Genomic DNA, 21,948 nt, shown 5'->3' with positions numbered 1-21,948 from the left:
AGGCACGTCAGCGGCTGTATTCCATTAGGGGATAGAAACATAGAAACAGAAAAAGCCTACAGCACAATAAAGACCCTTTGGCCCACAAAGCTTGAAGAGATTTGGTATGGGTATGTCTCCAAAAACTGGAAAATGTCCGCACATGCAAGGTGGAGAGTATTCTGACTGTTTCCATCACCGTCTGGTGTGCAGGCTGCAATGCACAGGATTGACACAGATTGCATAGGCTTGTGTACAACAATCACATTCATCACAGTGCAAGCCTCTTCATAATCGAGAAAATCTTCAAAAGCTGGTTCCTCAGGAATACCAGGTCCATAATTAAGGGTGATTACCGTCAGGTATATGCTCTTGTCCCATTACAACCATTCGGGATATACACCCTTCCTATTCGTACAAAACGGAATATGCTTTCTTCTCATTGCCACCATCCGGGATATATTCTCGTGTCCTTATCGCCATCTGGAAGGTAGGTACATGAGCCGGAAGACCCACTCTCAATGAGCTACCAATATCTTCTGCAATCAGTTTTTTTTTGAGCGGTACATGGACCCATGAAGGCGAGCTCATTATTCTTTTTTTTTATTTGATAGTTCGTTTACTTTTTCATTATTTAATTTACTTACTCGTTCATTCGCTGGTTTACTTACCGAAATGTTATGTACATTGTATGCATATATTACTTATTAATGTACTGAGGACGCGTTCCGCCACTTGGCGGTTATGACAGCAATGACGGGACTTCTCTGAATTGGCCAGCCAGATGTACAAGGATTCTCCTTTGTTGGAACGGCCTTTGCTGGAGTGGAGTCAGTGTCATGTACCTTGTGTGAGATTTAGAGAAACTGGGATACCGCCTCTATCCCGCATAAATACATAAACAGACCCGCACAATGTACATCGGGTGCATGTTCCATGCATGTCCCATGAACGGGAGCTGCTGTTCCATGAGCTTTGACTCACACGGGACAATGAGGTGGTGATAGGCAGATGCTACAGGGAGGGAGCCACCCGAGAGGAAGGCGACAGGATCACAGGTAACCTGCGGGAGAGGCAGAGTGGATAGGCAGCCGGAGCAGTGACCCCTTGTGGCCGTACACCTCAATAGCTGGATGCATTTGGTGGTTTGCCGGGAGTGGAAATTACCAGGAGGAAGGTACTGAGTCTGGCTCTGCGGCCCAGAAGGGGATGGTGAAAGGGGAGTACAATAGCGATTGGGGATCCTCAATTAGAGGATCGGAATGCAGATTCTGTGAACATGGAAGAGACACCCAGTTACGCTCCGAATCCATGGTTTATCATGAAGGATTCGCCGCTGCTCTGTTCTTATCTGATGCAGCCTATCGGTCTGCCTGGTGGACTGAGAACCCTTTGGGCTGGAGAGCGACATTCACAGTATGGCAGTGAGCCATCTCAGTGAAAGAGAGGACTCAGAAATCCTCTGTGTCCCTTCGAAACAGCAATCTTGTCCTTAGGCCCTGTGCTCTGAACTCTAATGAATGTACATTGGCCAGGAAAATGCGGTGGAACAGTGGTCGTGTTCCCGTAGCTTCATTCTGGCCTGATACCCACCGCACCCCGTCCTCCCCTGGTCAATCTCGCTTCTCTGGCGGAATTCCGCTCACTTCCAGGTGCAGTACTTGCATGGCTGGGAGTTTATCTTTGACGACTCGTTGCTGTTCACCTGGACTTCATATGATCGCCGGTGCATGTATAGAATTCGCGTGTCGTTTTTTGTGCTTAATTGGCCGAAGATTGCTGCGATAAAAGTTAAGAAAATGTCCATCTTGTAGATTAGTGAGCTGCCGGAAATTGTCGCCCTATATCGCCAGTAGTGCAACGTTTTTAAATCGGACGGGCGATGTTAAGGACACAGAAAAGATACTCGAGATTGAATCTGACTGCAAAGTTGGGCGGCTCAGTGACGCGCGTGACCAATGCACCCATTCTGAACTCGTGTCTGTATCTTCCACACTGCCCCCTGGTGGTGACAGCGTCCTGCCTGACTTCTGCACTGACGCTCTTTCAACTTTGCCAGTGAAATTCCGGCCGTCACTGTATTGCCGCCGGCGTCTTTTATCGCCGTGTGCAGTTGTGTTTCTCCTTTTGTCATGCGCAGTCACTGAAATTTTTCGAAGTGAAGCTGCCTAATACAGCAATACCCGTCGCATATGTAGGAAATAATATTGGGGCGATAAATGAGAGACATCTCTGCATTATCGCGCCTTTACATTTGATCTGCAACGGGTAGCAACGGGTCTTTCGCTTGTTAGTTGCTGTTGTGTTAATGCTGATCTTTAAGGGGATGTTTTGCAAAAATAGTCGCTGTTCCCGCTGATACACTGAACAAAAGCTACTTTGCAAAAATAGTGATTAAATGTCATTTGTTTTGTTAATGCTGATATTCAGGAGGATTTTGTTGGGCAATGTGGGGAACACCGTTACTTTGGCATGCAACTGTGAGATGCTCTGAAGACAAAGATCCTTGTGGGTTTATAACAAGTACTTTGGATAATGAAAGTACATAACATTTTTGCAACCTCGCAGTGCCTGAAGGACATCACACATGGAATCCAGAGCACATCACACTCAGGTTAGGTCAAGATGCCTTGAGGTCTCGCGCCGCCAGATGATCTATGAAGATGTGTCAAATTCGCGGTTGCTGAAACAATACTTCTGAATGAACGGTGTGGGAGATTGACAAGGTAGTTGCTGAAAATTCAGATTTCCGCATCTATTTCAAGTTCGCAAAGCGGACACGTGAAACGGTCATTAATAAGTTCGGTAAACACGGGACGTGAAACAAACAGCCTGGCCCTTCTTCCCATTCCAACTAGCGTGAATATCACGTCCAATCTGATCTTGCTGTCACTTCCATATTCCGATCCGTACATCACCAACTCCAAAAAGTCCAGTAACTGGTCAGTTACATCTCAAAACAGGGCATATTCAGGGACAGCCGCAACTTACCAGCCCTCACTACACCTCCAGAACCATCACCACCTTTCTACGGTCAAGATGAAGCCACACTCAGGTTGGACGAACAACAACTTATATGCCGTTTGGGTAGCTTCCAACGTGATGGCATGAATATCGACTTCTCTAACTTCCGTTAATGCCCTTCCTCTTCTTCTTACCCCATCCCTTTTTTATTCTCCCCTTTTTTCTCTCTCATTCTCTCTCTCTGCCCATCACTCTTTGCCTGCTCTGCGTCTCCCTCTGGTTCTCCTCTCTCCCGTTCTTTCTCGGCCTCCCGTCCCATGATCCTTTCCCTTCTCCGGCTCTGTATCTCTTTTGCCAATCACCTTTCTAGCTCTTAGCTTCATCCCATCCCCTCTGGTCTTCTCCTAACTTCTCGCATTTCCCCCTCCCTCTCCTACTTTCAAATTTCTTAGTACCTTCCCTTTCAGTCAGTCCTGACGAAGGGTCTCGGCCCGGAACGTCGACAACGCTTCTCTCTGTAGATGCTGCCTGGCCTGCTGAGTCCCACCAGCATTTTGCGTGTGTTGGCTGAAGAGCTTGTTTCTTTGCTGTAAATCACAAAACAAAACAGATGTGCTTTACCTGCAGTCTGTTAAGCGCCACCTGGAACCTCCTGTACACATCAAACACTCCGGCCCCCTGTTACCGAGCCTAATTACACTCACCCCTGACTCAGTCTTGCATTACTCACACACCCACAGTGTCTTTCCGCTCAAAGTGCGCATCAGCTCTGCTTTTCACCCTCCAGGGGTCCCATGATTTACCCTGGCTTTACTGTCAAGTTACATCTCCACCTCCCCTTGTTGCCACTGTCCATCACCTCTCAACCCCTGCCGTGGTCTCCATGTTTACACATCTGACGTCACTCCCATCTTTCACGCGTTTAACTGGACACCTCTGTCACGTGTCAGCTCCCATCGCACCCTCAACGCTCGACTCTTTATATAAATATCTCCCTCTTTATCATTCAGAAGATGACAGTGGATAATTCTTTGATACTTCTTCTTACACCATTTCGACTCTCTGCCCGTCGCAACTGCCCATCAATACCTCTTAATTGATTCACTTATCCTCCACCAGATCTTGCACCAGCCGACTTTGTAATCTATCTCACTGCCCACGTTGCAGGGTCTCGACACGACCCGTGACGGCTCATTACCCCCCACAGATATTGCATGACCGCTGAGTTCTCAGCATTTTTTGTGTCTTGCTCCAGATGTCCAGAATTTTCACACTGTCTCTCCTGTCCTTTCCAATAATACATATTGTGCGTGACCTGCTGTAGTCTTAATTTCTCAGGTGCATGTTCTGTTTCCTCAATAGCAGACCGCTGCAAATTCCCCAATCTAGATGTCTAACTTACCCCGCCTCATTTCTCCGTTTCTCCTTCTTCCGCTTTCATGCAATAGCGAAGTCTTCTTCACTGCGCTCTGTAGCAAATTCGGTAAAACATAAGGAATTGGAGAAGAGTACAACCAAAGGCTCAGCACACTCCATTGTCAGACCTTGTGAAACTTCCTGTTGCAGATGGTCAGATCCTAGAGTCGAGCTTATAAACATATGTCAGTATCATTTAGACTCTGCTTTCTCTCCGCACCTGTTCCCCCACAAAGTTCCGCCGTCCCCACAAGTACAAAACAATATGCGCCAACCTCCTCAGCTATTTGCCTTCTTCCTCAATTTACTTCTGTCCGCTCTTTTACAAAGAACCGAATTTTAACCCTTGACAATCTTTTCTAAATATTCACAATTGCAAACCTAGCTTTTGTTGAAGGCAAGCAGAGTTTATATCGGTTAGGAATCTTTAGAACATTAGCTGTGGGGAGATTTTTTTCAGGGTGGTCTCTCTCAAACTGGAACATGGAAACACTCTGAGTAAACAAGTTCTGGTTTACATCCGAGAGTCATGCTTGTAAATATATGTAAATTTCCTTCAGAGTCTGCTTTCTCTCCGCAAGTACAAAACAATATTCGCCAACTTCCTCTGCTATTTGCTTTCTTCCTCAATTTACCTCTGTGAGCTCGTTAAACCCTTGACAATGTCTTCTAAATATTCATATTTGCAAAGCTGCCTCTCATTGAATGCAAGCACTGATTACACGGATTGGGCATCTCAGAACAGATTTTTTTTTTTGTTTCAGTGTGGTGTCTCTTCGACGGGAGCATAGAAACTCCACGTAATCGAGTTCTGGTTCACGTCTCCAATTCACTTCTGCAAGCTGCCAAAGGTATGGCAGTTACGGTGTCAGTTATCACAGAGTGCAGTCGTGTCCGTCCGTTTCGGATGCCCACCAACTGTAAGTCTGAGGTTGCAGACTGATCGGCCGAGATCTCCTGAAGCAGGGGAACAGGATCTATCTGCCGACTGGCCGACCTGAGTTCACTTTCGAAATGTAAGTGTGTTAACTTCAACAGTCCGCCAGATATCCTTTATGGATTAAACTAAGTCATTACAGAAATTGCAACTGGTATAAAAGTGTTTAGGGAACAATTAACTGATGAGCATTTGTCAGCTGTAGTTAGGATTTGCCAATGATGACGTCACCACAGTGAACCACATGGTGACTTGCGGGGACTTGGTTGGACAAGAGCACAGATGTACAGGTCCTGATTGCACTGCAGACAGGGTTCACGGCCCTCAGCACAGGGAGTCAGTCAGAAAGAAGGAATAAGTTCCTTAGACCGTCTGTTGCCAATCTTTTTTCTTTTAATTTCTGACGAAGAGATAGTGGGTTTGAAATTCAGACGATATTTAGGTCGGATAGTTTGAAAGAACTTTGGACACTAAGGGGAGAGGTTGGAAAATGGCATCAAAGCTTCTGGCCAATCCGGAACTTCTGTCGTGGTTTCTGAGTGATGGGTTCGTCAGGGTGCGGGGGAAATGGTGATCTGAAGTTTCTACTCAATATGATCTGACAACGGCCAGTTAACTGCGACCAGCTGCGCTATGGTGGAGCATCTGGGTTGAATAGGATTTAAAATGTTTCCTGATGCAAAATATATAATCCAGGACAGAGTCAATTGATCAGATAGCAACCATGGACGCGCAAAGGGAAGGCGATTCTAACTTGGAGCCATTTTACCCGAGCGCCCTTGACACATCCACGCACCAGCCGCTGACACTGCATGAGAATAACAGCGTTGTAGAGACACGTGTTCAACAACAAAGGAAGCACCTTCTGCAACCCCACCAGATATCCGGGTGTTTATTCAATCACCCATCGAGTGTTGCATTTTGTCAATATCTCAGACACCTCAAACAAGTCATCCTAGTATTAATGTTCTACTCACGGTCATGGTCTGGAACAGAATTTGATAATTCACTGTGTATTGGTCACCACGATGTGTTATTATATTCCACAAGATTCCTTGATTACGCTACATTGTTGTTTATTTTACAAACCCGACCGCTAACTCTGCACTTCCCTGTGCCTGGAAAATCCCTTCTCCAAGCCCATGTTTGGACCCTCCCCCCACACCCGCACCTCCCGCGCTGTCCAAATGCAACTTGTGCCTCTGTGACCGCGGTGTGCGTCGGAGGGCGGGAAAGTGGTTCCTGGCAACTGCTGGCTGTGGAAAAGGGCATCGGGGTTGACCACTCCCGTCAAGGTGGGAAAATGTTCGCCCCTCCTCCTCCCTGATTAGGGAGAGAACCTGTGGAATTCCGAATACCGGGTGAAAGGCGAAGTCTTCGGGGTCACTGCAAGTCCGTGTCTTTGCTGTTGACCGGTGATCGGTGGGGGTGCCGATGACATTTTTGCCGGTGGGGGCGGAGAGGGGATGGTTGCGCGCTGCGGCTTATGAGGGGTTGGAGGGGGAGAGCTGGGGGAGGGTACTTTGTGGTTCTAATATTTAACTCTCGTTCATCCTTTGTGGGCCGAAGGGCCTGCAATGCGCTGTAGGTTTTCTGTGTATCAATGTTTCTATCTCCCAGGGCAAAGTTGAGAGGGCTAATGTTGGTGGAAGCATGAGGGTGGTGAACCCATGAGGGTGACGTCATTGGATGTCGGAGTCTGGATTGAGGTGAGAGAACTCAGCGGCTTCGATACGAAGTGAGTCTCGATCTTCAGTGATATCTCGGAGTGAAGACGTGACACCTGGCAGACATACGGGGGAGACATGGATAACGGTTGTAAATGTAACCCTCACGCAATCGGCTGGTGTATGTCGCGGGGAAATTCCGCCCACCCGCCAAACCGCGCCTCCCGTGTACGTGGATGCTGTGACGTGCACCTGAGCAAAATCTCGCACACACACTATCAAACCGCACACCAGGTACTTTCACAGAATACCCTGTACATATCTTACTAGAACCAAGTGTTTAATGGCGATACAATATATATCAAAGAGAAGAAAAGAAAGAAAAGGCGCCAGAACTTATCAGGGTTCAGTGCACAATCGTTGGAGCTCAACCATCGAAGACTGCGGTCTGCTATTCGATCTTCTCCGACCTCCACGACCCGCGCGGCTGGGACCTCCCGCAGTGATCGACCACAGCGCCTCCAGGAGGGTCTGGAGGGATTTATTTCGACGTCAATTTGCCGGATATTTAAATTAACAATTTAAGGGCAAGGCGCATAATATTTCATATTTCCCAGAGGATAGAGAAGTAAAGAGCAGGTAGAGCTCCCCGGTTAAAATTATGGAGTGCCACGTCGGCCTTTCTTCCTCAGTAACCGAGGGCCGGTGCTTGTCATCAGGATCGCTCAAAGCCGCTCTTCACAGTAGCAGCTTCACTTGACATCAACACATATTGTCGAGTGAACCTCCTGACGTTTTGACAAGTAGATGCGTTTCTCAGAATACAGATCCCCGAGCAGTGCAAGCCTGACTTCACTAAGTTAAGGAAGCTACCCCTTTGTGAATAAAATGCAGCCGCCGGACACAGTGAGCGAACCAATCTTGGAGTCAGTTACCGGGGGTAGGAATAATATAACATTAAGGGGTAGAAACATAATCCGCTGAAAACACTCAGCAGGTCGGGCAGCATCTGTGGAAAGAGAAGCAGAAGTCGACATTGCGATGCAGGACGGGAAGGCGGGGAGCAACAAAGCGGCACTAAAATGCTAAATGAAACGTCACCGGAGCGGGCCGGACATGGGAACGAAGACATTCGTCCAGCAGTTCTGACGGAGTATTTCAACTTGAAATCTTTAATGTTCCTTCTCCACAGGGGCTGCCTGACCGCCTGTGTGTATTCCGGGGTGTCCTTTTTCTTGATATTTCCAACAACCCCAGCGCCTACGTTGTCATGAAATTCAGTCAAATCCAGTTTATAGGTGAAAGGAAAGATCTCTTCAGGTAACCCGTCCTGATAGGTGACCACTGGGAGATCCCGATTTTTCAGCTCCTCGGCAACAGGGTCTCCCAATCCTTGCCGGGTCTCACCGCTCTCTGTCTGTAAATCCGTCAACACCGTACGCACCTCTATCCGAACCTCTCCTCCCCTTTACCCTTCCCTGTTTCTGAAGCACCCGGCAAGAACTACACATCTCTCTATTTCTGTCCCCTACAACCACCCTGTCTCTGTAAACACCTCCATTGCTGTTCCCATCAGAATTTCTGTAACCCTCTCCCGTCCCGAGAACCTTCCCCATCTCTGAAACTGTGTACACTGTAAACGAAAAAATTAAGATTTCCAGGGAGATCTGGACCTTCTGTTGTGAAGTTGCATTTTTTTACCCGCTTCGTTACTATTTGTGGATGGGACAGAATTACAAGATTGAATCCGTTGTGTTTGGGAAATTCTGTTCTGATTTCAGGAATCATCTACCCAGGGTGGAAGTTGAAGTCCCATGGAAAACAACGTTAAGGTTGAAGTCACTTGTGACGAACAAGGGAATTCCTCAAAGAAGAACATGTATAAATGATAACAAACCCGTCCAGGATGATGACAGGAAGTCGCAATCTTCAGAAAAAGCTGATTTGAACATAACCCATCTTAACAGAAACGACACAGGGAAATATAAATGTACCGTAAGCAATGATTTCACTTGTGACCGCGCTGAGATCTACCTTCAAGTGAACTGTAAGTTTGCAGGTAGATCATTGCGTCAAATTGCCTTCCGGATTACTGATTACAGAAACAATGACTACAGAAGCTGACACTAGAGGGCGCAATGGGACAAGTTATGGACAGGACAGGACTACGCCACCGAGTCGGTAATCAACGTTGACCGTAGAAATTATACTTGTCAGGTTGAGAACAAAGTAACCATCAAACACAGCGGCCTTTCTGTTGAGATCACAGTGCCGGGCAAGTGAACGTTTCAGTCAATATTCCACATCGAACCACCGCTTCAACGTCCGAGCAATTTTATTTTGCAACTTTCACGCTATTCTATTCTGACTAGTTTAATCGTCAGAGAGAAAAAAAAAAAGCTGCGTTGTCCGGGACGGGGAAGATGGAGCAGATATACCACAGGGCCTTAAGGGACATATTTATAACTCAAAGAGTCGGGTTTATTTCAAAACCAATTTAGATGCTTATTTAAGTTTACACCGAATAATGTCTCATGCTTGCCAGACCATGTTAACTCTTTATTTAGAAAAAAAAAATGGAGAACCGTGCCGGTTTATCTGCCTCTGTTATAGAAGGTCGTTCTGTACCCGTGCTTGTAAATAGGATTGCCCATCGCTTCTCTTGACACCGGCAGCTTCATTTGGAATCACCACCGACTGTGCAGTGAGCCAGCTGAAGTTTTGAGAAGCAGATCTGTTTCTCAGAGTACAATCCTCCTCGCAGGGCGGACGTGACTTCACTAAGTTAAGGAATCGAACCGTTTCTGAACGAAGTTCAGCTACTGGACATACTGAATGAACCAAACTTAAATCAAATTAAATTAAGCCAGCAGTGAAAAAAGAGACCGACAAAATAAATCCGGAGAATTGTGGCCGGGAACTCCTTTTCATGAACTCAATTTCCTAACTTGGTCTACAGAGCCCAGCTGATGTGGTTGGACTGCAGTAGAAAGGAGTGATGCCATTCCTCCGTCAGTTCTATTGGCAGAGCCCGTGTCTCGAGTCAATGTAAACATCAACTCTTACACTCTCAGAAAAAAAACGATACCGTTGTGTTCTCCTGTAACGTTAAGGGCTCAATTCAGATAAAACATGGTGAGAAGATATCTAACCGACCTAATATCTGACAGGTATGCAGGCAGATCATTACATTACTTTACATTCAATATTACCGATCACAGAAACAACATACAATCACTAGCTGTAGATGGGTCAGGCAAAATCAAGATTCAGTCGCAGAGTCCGGTTGTCACAGATACAGTCACAAGTCTGAAATAAACTTGGATCTGCTCAGTGGTTTGGAGGGTTGTGCCCGTGACGTGCTGGGACGACTGCGCCACCTGCTGGGTGATTTGACGGTCGAAGACATTGGTCTTCCCACACGATGTCTGACTGCAGACTCTCAGTGGACGTCCCGCAACACATCCATAGAGGTTTGCCGAGGTATTTCATGACATGCCGGATCTCGTCAGGCTCCTGATGAATTAAAACAGTTCTCGTGCTTTCCACGCAATTACATCTCCACTGTGGCTCCAGGACCGGTCCTCTGAGAGAGTGACAGCCAGAAATTTAAAGTTCCTGACCCATCCACCTCTGATCCTCTGATGATTATTGGCTCATGGACCTCTGGTTTCTCAAAGGCCGAACATTTATGTGATGATTACGTCTCTTTGTTCGTGACTCTCCCTCCAATGAAAACTATTTAATATCACACATTGAGCTGTATAGTGCGGGAGCAGAGCCTTCGGCAATCGAAAAAAAAAGTAAATTCCATGACCTCTCCATGACCCCGTGGAACTGACGCCGCGCCCCACTCTTCATAACCTGTCATTCTTTTGCCATTTAGACCAATACGTCGGTCACGATCGCAATTTGGTCTACAGCTTCTTAGCTGAAATGATTGGACTGCAGTAGAAAGGAATAATTCCATTCCTCTTTCAGTTCTATTGGCAGAGCCCGTGTCTCGTGTCAATGTAAACATCAACTATTACACTCTCAGAAAAATACAACGATACAGTTGTATTCCCCTGTGACTCTAAGGTCTCAATTCAGATAGAGCATGATTAGAACACATCTGACCGTACTGATATTTTGTAGGTACGCAGATAGATCATTACGTTAGTTTACACTCAATATCACCGATCACAGAAACAGCATACAATCTCTATTTCTGTTGTAGATGGGTCAGGCAACATCGGGATTAGGCGCAGCGTCCGGTTGTCAGACACACTGTCACAAGACTGAAATTAACTTGTTCTGTCCAGTCAGTTCCCAATACTGACTCTAGATGGCGCAGTGGGTCTGACAGGACAGGGCGACACCATCCAGTCAATTGTCAGCGTTGCCAGTGGAAATTGTACTTGCCAGGTTCAGAACAACGTAACGGTGAAACGCAGCGGCTTTTCTCTAAATATCAGCCTGTCGCGTAAATAAAAGTTTCTTCCCATATTCCAATTCAATGGACCGCTTAAACGTCCAAGTAATTTTATTTCACAATTTAGCAATTTTCATGTTGTGGACTTCTGTCGACGTCATTCACCAGAGGGATAAAATATATGTAGTCAAGATGGAGCAGAGCTGCAGACATCAAGGAGGGTCTGGAGGGATTCATTTCGAGGTCAATTTGCCGGATATTTAAAATACTAATTTAAGGGCAAGGCGCATAATATTTCATGTTTCCCAAAGGATAGAGAACTAAAGAGCGGGTAGAACTCTCCGGTTAAAATTATGGAATGCTATGTCGGCCTTTCTGCCTCAGTAACCGAGGGCCGGTGCTTGTCATCAGGATCGCTCAAAGCCGCTCTTCACAGTAGCAGCTTCACTTGACATCACCACATATTGTCGAGTGAAACTCCTGACGTTTTGACAAGTAGATGCGTTTCTCAGAATACAGATCCCCGAGCAGTGCAAGCCTGACTTCACTAAGTTAAGGACGCTACCCCTTTGTGAATAAAATGCAGCCGCCGGACACAGTGAGCGAACCAATCTTGGAGCCAGTTACCGGGGGTATGAGTAACGTAACATTGTAGAAACATAAACTGCTGAAAACACTCAGCAGGTCGGGCAGCATCTGTGAAAAGAGAAGCAGAAGTCGACATTGCGATGTAGGACGGGAAGGCGGGGAAAAACAAAGCGGCACTAAAATGTTAAAAGAACCGTCACCGGAGCGGGAGGGACATGGGAATGAAGACATTCGTCCAGCAGTTCTGACGGCGGATTTCAACTTGAAATCTTTAATGTTCCTTCGCCACAGGGGCTGCCTGACCGCCTGTGTGTATTCCGGGGTGTCCTTTTTCTTGATATTTCCAACAACCCCAGCGCCTACGTTGTCATAAAATTCAGTCAAATCCAGTTTATAGGTGAATGGAAAGATCTTTTCAGGTTACCCGTCCTGATGTGTGACCACTGGGAGATCCCGATTTTTCAGGTCCTCGGCAACAGGGTCTCAGAATCCTTGCCGGGTCTCACCGCTCTCTGTCTGTAAATCCGTCAACACCGTAGACACCTCTATCCGAACCTCCCTTCCCCTTTACCCTTCCCTGTTTTGAAGCACCCGGCAACACTACACATGTCTCCATTTCTGTCCCCTACAAGCAGCCGGTCTCTGTAAACACCTCCATTGCTGCTTCCGACAGAGTCTCTGTAACTCTCTACGGTCCCGATAACCTTCCCCATCTCTGCAACTGTGTACACTGTTAACGAAAAAATTAAGATTCCCGGGGAGATGTGAACATTCTGTTGTGAAGATGCATTTTTTTACCCGCTTCGTTACTATTTGTGGATGGAACAGAATTACACGATCGAATCCGTTGTGTTTGGGAAATTCTGTTCGGATTTCGGGAATCACCCCAGGGTGGAAGTTGAAGTCCCGTGGAAAATAACGTTAAGGTTGAAGTCACTGGTGACGAACAAGGGAATTCCTCAAAGAAGGACATGGATAAATGATGACAAACCCTTCCAGGATAATGACAGGAGGTCTCAATCTTCAGAAAAAGCTCATCTGAACATAACCCATCTTCACAGAAACGACACAGGAAAATATAAATAAATGATTTCAGTTGTGACCGCGCTGAGATCTACCTTCAAGTGAAATGTAAGTTTGCAGGTATCTCATTACGTCAAATTGCCTTCCGGATTACTGATTACAGAAACAATGATTACAGAAGCTGACACTAGAGGGCGCAATGGGACAAGTTATGTGCAGACAGGACAGGACTACGCCACCGAGTCGATCATCAACGTTGACCGTAGAATTATACTTGTCAGGTTGAGAACAAAGTTACCATAACACACAGCGGCCTGTCAGTAACGATTACAGTGCTGTGCAAGTGAAGGTTTCTGTCAACCTTCCACATCCAACAAGCGATTCAACATCCGAGCAATTTTATTTTGCAACTTTCACGCTATTCTGTACTGTTTACTTTAATCGTCAAGAAAGGAAATGCAAGTTGTGTTGTCAGGGACGGGGAAGGTGGAGCAGATATACCAGAGGCCCTTAGGACATGGTCATGATCCGGTCCGTGAAATTCCCATTCCTGTTCACGGTCCGGTCCATGTTCCTTATTCCAGGTTTTCCGCGTTTCCGCAGCTTCTGTTGAGGCAGCTGATTTTTGTTTGGACTGGCCTCATAAATAGCTTCAGGATTCAGCCCTTGGCCATGCACCCTGTCTTTATCCCTTCGCTTCAAGTCCCTCCTGCAGCCTTGCCTCGCCTCGCTTTGCCTCTGCCTGGAGCCTCGCCTCGCCTTGCCTCTGCCTGGTGCGTTGCCTCGGTTCGCCTCGCCTCTGTCCGCAGCCATGCCTCGCCTCGCCTCGCCTCTGCCCGCAGCCATGCATCGCCTCGCCTTGCCTCTGCCCGGAGCCTTACCTCGCCTCGCCTCGCCTCTGCCTGGAGCCTTCCCATGTCCTTTGCTTGCCGGTGAATTTCAAGTCTGAAGCTAAAATAATGGAGAACCGTGCCGGGTTATCTGCCTCTGTCACAGAGGGACATTCTGTGCCCAATGCTTGTAAGTATTACACCGACAGCCTCATTTGGAATCACCGCCGACTGTGCAGTGAAGCTCCTGAAGTTTTGAGAAGTCGATCTGTTTCTCAGAGTACAGACCTCCGAGCAGGGCGGGCGTGACTTCACGAAGAGAAGGAATCGATCCCTTTGTGACTGAAATTCAGCCTCGGGGCATACTGAACGAACCAATCTTAAATCAAATGAAAATATGCCGGCAAGGAAAAAGAGGCAAACGAAATAAAAGGCGTCTTCTTCATGATTCCGTACGACTGTAGCCGGGAACCTCTTTTCATAAGCTCCACGTCATTTGCCATTCAGGCCAATCTGTCGGTCCCGATTGTATCCTGGTCTGCAGAGCCCAACTGATAAGATCGGACTGCAGTGGGAAGGAACAATTCCATTCCTCTTTCAGTTCGACTTGCAGAGCCCGTGTCTCGTGTCAATGTAAACATCAACTCTTACAGTCCTCAGGAAGAGAACAATAAAGTTGTATTCACCCGTGACGCTAAGGACACAATTCAGATAAGAGATGGTGAGAAGACACCTGACCGAGAGAATATCTCTGCTTTCTGAAAAACCTAATCTGAACATAACCCGTCTGAGCAGAAATGACACAGGAAAATATAGACGTACTGTCAGTATTGATTACAGCGCTTACATCTCTTACTCCCTTTCCTTAGTCCTGACGAAGGGTCTCGGCCCGAAACGTCGACTGTGCTTCTCCCTATAGATGCTGCCTGGCCTGCTGCGCTCCACCGGCATTTTGTGTGTGTGCTGCTTGGAGAATTGTGTCCAGTCCTGGTCGCCTCGCTATAGAAATAATGCGGCAGCGTTGGAAAGGGTAGAGAGGGGGTTTACCAGGATGCTGCCTGGTTTAGAGAGTATGGATTATGATCAGAGATTAAGTGAGCTAGGGCTTTACTCTGTGGCGAAGAGGAGGATGAGAGGAGACATGATAGAGGTGTACCAAATATTAAGAGGAACAGATGGAGTGGACAACCAGCATCTCTTCTCCAGGGCACCACTGCTCAGTACAAGAGGACGTGGCTTTAAGTTAAGGGGCGGGAAGTTCAATGGGGATATTAGTGGAAGGTTTTTTACTCAGAGAGTGTTTGGTGCGTGGAATGCACTGCCTAAGTCAGTGATGGAAGCAGATACACTAGTGAAGTTTAAGAGACTATTATACAGGTATTTGGAGGAATTTAAGATGGGGTTTATATGGGAGTAAGGATTAATGGTCGGCAGAACATTGTGGGCCGAAGGGCCTGCACTGTGCTGTACTGTTTTATGTTCTATGTTCTATAAAGGAGATACTGAGTTGCTCTGACCGTATTTCTGGTTCAACTTTGAACGGCTGAAAAATGAGGAAATGATGACAACAGCTTCCCATTCTGTTTTCTATAATTAGCAGACACTGCAGTTTGAGACATTGCTGCAGAGCAAACGAATTCAATTACAACATGCACCTTCCCTTGCTCCAGGACCAGCAGGGAATGGCCGATGTCTGCAGTGTCTATACAATGCAGCACAGTTACTCGCCAGGACTATTCTGCAAGAACATTCGGACCACCATTCACACCACTACCAACTACCTGACCCCCAACTAACAACCGTCAACTAGCAAGGTCAAATAAGAGGGCGAAGGTCAGCAAGGAAAATGAGGAACAAGGCGATTAAGCGTCACTTTTGCTAGCAAGGAAATCGTTGTGTATGTATGTTATGTAAATTCTGCACGGACATGGGAAACAAGCCGACAGTCTTTCCCGCTGCCCACTCCCTTTCTGAAAGATTAACGAGGCATTGCAGGCTTTACCTTGTAAAACATTTTCATTCTGATTGTATTTCATTTTGAATTTTTCACCCCATACCCCCGTTGGCTCCTGGGATCTCTGCGACTGCGTGCAGGGCCTCAGTTTTGGCGACCCTGCTTCTTCACGGGGGACGGACTAGAGTCAGGCACTGCTCACTAGCTGGGTTTGAACAACAATGCCGACCTGGCTGATATCACCATCATGGGAAACTTGCAGGAGGATTGGTTCTGTAGCCTATATTTTAATATTTATTATATTCCTACGGAATAGAATCAAGGCTTGAGAATGGGCTGAGAGGGTCCTGAGTGCGGTGTGAGTATTATACCTAGTACAAGCTCCAACTACGATGAAAAAACAGGCTATTATTTACATCGATGTGTAAACCGTGTTCACCGTGATCTTGGGGGTAGGGGGGAATGATCGGTAGAGGTGAAAATGGGTTGTTTTGACCGTATTTCAGGTTCAGTCACAACTGCTGTAGAACTGTGATGGAGTAATTACCACAGTTTCGTATTTCTAACTTTCCATTATTAGCAGACTGTGTAGTGTTAGACCCAGTGTAGTGTCACATACACCGTGACCGGGTTACCGAACAAGCAGAAATGGAATATACGTTGCAGTCTGGTATTACTGGAACTAACAGTGTTTATTAGTAAGCTAACTAATACAGTACTGTAAAAGTGCAAATATATGAAACAGGTTAGCAATGATATATACAGGAGTTTAGACACAGTAATCAGTTCAGTTCAGTTTAGGTCGAGGGAGTTCGGGTGTAACGTTTGAGAGAGAACGAGTGCGAGAGCGTGAGAGGGAGAGTGAGAGAGAGAGGCAGAGAGAGAGAGAGAGAGAGAGAGAGAGAGAGAGAGAGAGAGAGAGAGAGCTGGAGGGTCGTCACACTGACTTATCTATTATTATCTGACAGTGTAGTGTTAGACCCTGCTACAGAATAAACGATTGCAAATGCAACATGCAAGTTCCTTTCCCCCACAGCCGGCACGTAATGGCCTATTTGTGCACAGACTACATAATGAAGCACAGTAACCTACCACGAGGATTCTACGAGAAACTCCGACCATCACTCCCACCACTATCAACTACCCCACCCCCACCTTTCCTAATGATCTAGAGCTAAAGACGAAGATCAGCAAGGAAAAAAAGTGGAACAAGTAGATTAAACACTACTTTTTCTCTTAATTCAATTTTGTCCCGGAAGCGCCCACGATTTGTAACGTACGCCGTTAACGGGTAACCGAACCAGCAGAAATGGAATACACTTTGGAGTCTGGTATTACCGTAATTAACAGTGTTTATTAGTAAACTAACTAATACAGTACTGTAAAAGTGCAAATATATGTAACCGGTTAGCAATGATATATACAGAAGTGTAGACACAGTAATGAAAACCAAGCGGTTTCAAATTCTAGGGGGAAATGAATAGTCTTACGATGGTCAAGAGTTCAGTTCAGTTCAGTTCAAGTCGACGCAGCTGCTGGTGTAACGTTGGCTGGAGAGAGAGTTGGATTGAGAGAGAGAGAGAGAGAGAGTGGAAGGCTCGTCACACTGACTTATCTATTATTATCTGACTGTGTAGTGTTAGACCCTGCTACAGAACAAACGAATGCAAATGCAACATGCAAGTTCCTTTCCCCCACAACCGGCACGTAATGGCCGATTTGTGCACAGACTACAGAATGCAGCACAGTAACCTACCACGTGTATTCTACGAGAAACTCCGGACCGTCACTCCCATGACTACCAACTACCCCACCCCCAACTTATCTAATGATCTAGAGCAGAAGACGAAGATCAGGGAGGAAAAAAAAGTGTATCAAGGAGATTAAACACTACTATTGTCCTAAAGTTAATTTTGTCCCGGACGAACCCCCGATTTGCAACTTATGCCGTGACCGGGAAACCGAACCAGCAGAAATGGATTACACTTTAGAGTCTGGTATTACTGTAACTAACAGTGTTTATTAGTAAACTAACAAATACAGTACTGTAAAAGTGCAAATATATGAAACAGATTAGCACTGATATATACAGAAGTGTAGACACAGTAATAAAAATCAAGCGGTTTCAAAGTCTAGGGGTAAATGGATAGTCTTACGATGGTGAAGACTTCAGTTCAGTTCAGTTCAGTTCAGGTCGTCGCAGCTGCTGCTATAACGTTGGGGGGAGAGCGTTGGAGAGAGAGAGAGAGAGAGAGAGAGAGAGGGACGGTCGTCACACTGACTTATCTATTATTATCTGACAGTGTAGTGTTCGACCCTGCTACAGAATAAACGATTGCAAATGCAACATGCAAGTTCCTTTCACCCACAACCGGCACGTAATGGCCGATTTGTGCACAGACTACAGAATGTAGCACAGGTAACCTACCACGGGTATTCTACGAGAAATTCCGGAGCATCACTCCCACCACTACCAACTACCCCACCCCAACCTTATCTAATGATCTAGAGCTGAAGACGAAGATCAGCAAGGAAAAAAGGTGGAACAAGGAGATTAAACACTACTTTTTTCCTTATTTCAATTTTGTCTCGGACGCGTCCCCGATTTGTAACGTACGCCGTTAACGGGTAACCGAACCAGCAGAAATGGAATACACTTTGGAGTCTGGTATTACTGTAACTAACAGTGTTTATAGTAAACTAACTGATACAGTACTGTTAAAGTGCAAATAAATGAAACAGGTTAGCAATGATATATACAGAAGTGTAGACACAGTAATCAAAACCAAGCGGTTTCAAGGTCTAGGGGTAAATGGATAGTCTTACGATGGTGAAGAGTTCAGTTCAGTTCAGTTCAGGTCGACGCAGCTGCTGGTGTAACGTTGGGGGGAGAGAGCGTGAGAGAGACAGAGAGAGAGAGAGAGAGAGAGAGAGAGAGAGAGAGAGAGAGGGAGAGAGAGCTGGAGGCACGTCACACTGACTTATCTATTATTATCTGACAGTGTAGTGTTAGACCCTGCTACAGAACAAACGAATGCAAATGCAACATGCAAGTTCCTTTCCCCCACAACCGGCACGTAATGGCCGATTTGTGCACAGACTACAGAATGCAGCACAGTAACCTACCACGAGTATTCTACGAGAAACTCCGGACCATCACTCCCACCACTACCAACTACCACTCCCCCACCTTATTTAATGATCTAGAGCTGAAGACGAAGATCAGCAAGGAAAAAAAGTGGAACAAGGAGTTTAAACACTACTCTTGTCCTTCAGGTAATTTTGTCCCGGACGAACCCCCGATTTGCAACTTACGCCGTGACCGGGTTACCGAACCAGCAGAAATGGAATACACTTTGGTGTCTGGAGTTACTGTAACTAACTGTGTTTATTAGTAAGCTAACTAATACACTACTGTAAAAGTGCAAATATATGAAACAGGTTAGCAATGATATATACAGAAGTGTAGACACAGTAATCAAAGCCAAGCGGTTTTAAGGTCTAGGGCTAAATGGATAGTCTTACGATGGTGAAGACTTCAGTTCAGTTCAGTTCAGTTCATTTCAGGTCGTCGCAGCTGCTGCTATAACGTTAGGGGAGAGCGTTGGAGAGAGAGAGAGAGAGAGAGAGAGAGAGAGAGAGAGAGAGAGAGAGAGAGGGAGGGTCGTCACACTGACTTATCTATTATTATCTGACTGTGTAGTGTTAGACCCTGCTACAGAACAAACGAATGCAAATGCAACATGCAAGTTCCTTTCCCCCACAACCGGCACGTAAATGCCGATTTGTGCACAGACTACAGAATGTAGCACAGTAACCTACCACGAGGATTCTACGAGAAACTCCCGACCATCACTCCCACCACTATCAACTAACCCACCCCCACCTTACCATATGATCGTGAGCTGAAGTCGAAGATCAGCAAGGAAAAATGGTGGAACAAGGAGATTAAACACTACATTTGTCCTTAATGCAATTTTGTCCCGGGCGAGCCCCCGATTTGTTACGGACGCTGTGACCGGGTTACCGAACCAGCAGAAATGGAATACACTTTGGAGTCTGGTATTAAAGTAACTAACAGTGTTTATTGGTGAACTAACTAATACAGTACTTTAAAAGTGCAAATACATGAAACAGGTTAGCAATGATATATAGAGAAGTACAGACACAGTAATCAAAACCAAGCGGTTTCAAGGTCTAGGGGTAAATGGATAGTCTTACGATGGTGAAGACTTCAGTTCAGTTCAAGTCGTCGCAGCTGCTGCTATAACGTTGGGGGTAGAGCGTTGGAGAGAGAGAGGGAGAGAGAGAGAGAGAGGGAGGGTCGTCACACTGACTTATCTATTATTATCTGACTGCGTAGTGTTAGACCCTGCTACAGAACAAACGAATGCAAATGCAACATGCAAATTCCTTTCCCCCACAACCGGCACGTAATGGCCGATTTGTGCACAGACTACAGAATGTAGCACAGTAATCTACCACGAGGATTCTACGAGAAACTCCCGACCATCACTCCCACCACTATCAACTAACCCACCCCCACCTTACCATATGATCGTGAGCTGAAGTCGAAGATCAGGAAGGAAAAATAGTGGAACAAGGAGATTAAACACTACATTTGCCCTTAATGCAATTTTGTCCCGGAAGAGCCCCCGATTTGTTACGGACGCTGTGACCGGGTAACCGAACCAGCAGAAATGGAATACACTTTGGAGTCTGGTATTAAAGTAACTAACAGTGTTTATTGGTGAACTAACTAATACAGTCCTTTAAAAGTGCAAATATATGAAACAGGTTAGCAATGATATATACAGAAGTGTAGACACAGTAATAAAAAATCAAGCGGTTTCAAAGTCTAGGGGTAAATGGATAGTCTTACGATGGTGAAGACTTCAGTTCAGTTCAGTTCAGTTCAGGTCGTCGCAGCTGCAAGTGTAACGTTGGCTGGAGAGAGAGTTGGATTGAGAGAGAGAGAGAGAGAGAGAGAGAGAGAGAGAGAGAGCGGAAGGCTAGTCACACTGACTTATCTATTATTACCTGACTGTGTAGTGTTAGACCCTGCTACAGAACAAACGAATGCAAATGCAACATGCAAGTTCCGTTCCCCCGCAACCGGCACGTAATGGCCGATTTGTGCACAGACTACAGAATGCAGCACAGTAACCTACCACGGGTATTCTACGAGAAACTCCGGACCGTCACTCCCACCACTACCAACAACCCCACCCCCACCTTATCTAATGATCTAGAGCAGAAGACGAAGATCAGGAAGAAAAAAAAAGTGTATCAAGGAGATTAAACACTACTATTGTCCTAAAGTTAATTTTGTCCCGGACGAACCCCCGATTTGCAACTTACGCCGTGACCGGGTAACCGAACCAGCAGAAATGGAATACACTTTACAGGCTGGTATTACTGTAACTAACAGTGTTTATTAGTAAACTAACTAATCCAGTACTAGAAAAGTGCAAATATATGAAAAAGGTTAGCAATGATATATACGGAAGTGTAGACACAGTAATAAAAATCAAGCGGTTTCAAAGTATAGGGGTAAATGGATAGTCTTACGATGTTGAAGACTTCAGTTCAGTTCAGTTCAGTTCAGGTCGTCGCAGCTGCTGCTATAACGTTGGGGGGAGAGCGTTGGAGAGAGAGAGAGAGAGAGAGAGGGACGGTCGTCACACTGACTTATCTATTATTATCTGACAGTGTAGTGTTCGACCCTGCTACAGAATAAACGATTGCAAATGCAACATGCAAGTTCCTTTCACCCACAACCGGCACGTAATGGCCGATTTGTGCACAGACTACAGAATGTAGCACAGGTAACCTACCACGGGTATTCTACGAGAAATTCCGGAGCATCACTCCCACCACTACCAACTACCCCACCCCAACCTTATCTAATGATCTAGAGCTGAAGACGAAGATCAGCAAGGAAAAAAAGTGGAACAAGGAGATTAAACACTACTATTGTCCTTCTGATAATTATGTCCCGGACGAACCCCCGATTTGCAACTTACGCCGTGACCGGGTTACAAAACCAGCAGAAATGGAATACACTTTGGAGTCTGGTATTACTGTAACTAACTGTTTATTAGTAAACTAACTAATACAGTAGTGTAAAAGTGCAAATATTTGAAACAGGTTAACAATGATATATGCAGGAGTGT

General features: G+C 46.0%; 1 protein-coding gene across 1 annotated transcript in view; it reads left to right on the top strand.

Annotated features, from left to right (window-relative positions):
* Positions 1-21,948, top strand: part of LOC132388545 (NACHT, LRR and PYD domains-containing protein 12-like) — a 318,834-nt gene that overhangs the window by 121,906 nt on the left and 174,980 nt on the right. The window lies entirely within an intron of this gene.

The sequence above is a fragment of the Hypanus sabinus genome, unplaced genomic scaffold (genome assembly GCF_030144855.1).
Source record: "Hypanus sabinus isolate sHypSab1 unplaced genomic scaffold, sHypSab1.hap1 scaffold_343, whole genome shotgun sequence".
Taxonomy (NCBI): domain Eukaryota; kingdom Metazoa; phylum Chordata; class Chondrichthyes; order Myliobatiformes; family Dasyatidae; genus Hypanus; species Hypanus sabinus.
This window is presented reverse-complemented; position numbering and strand designations above follow the sequence as displayed.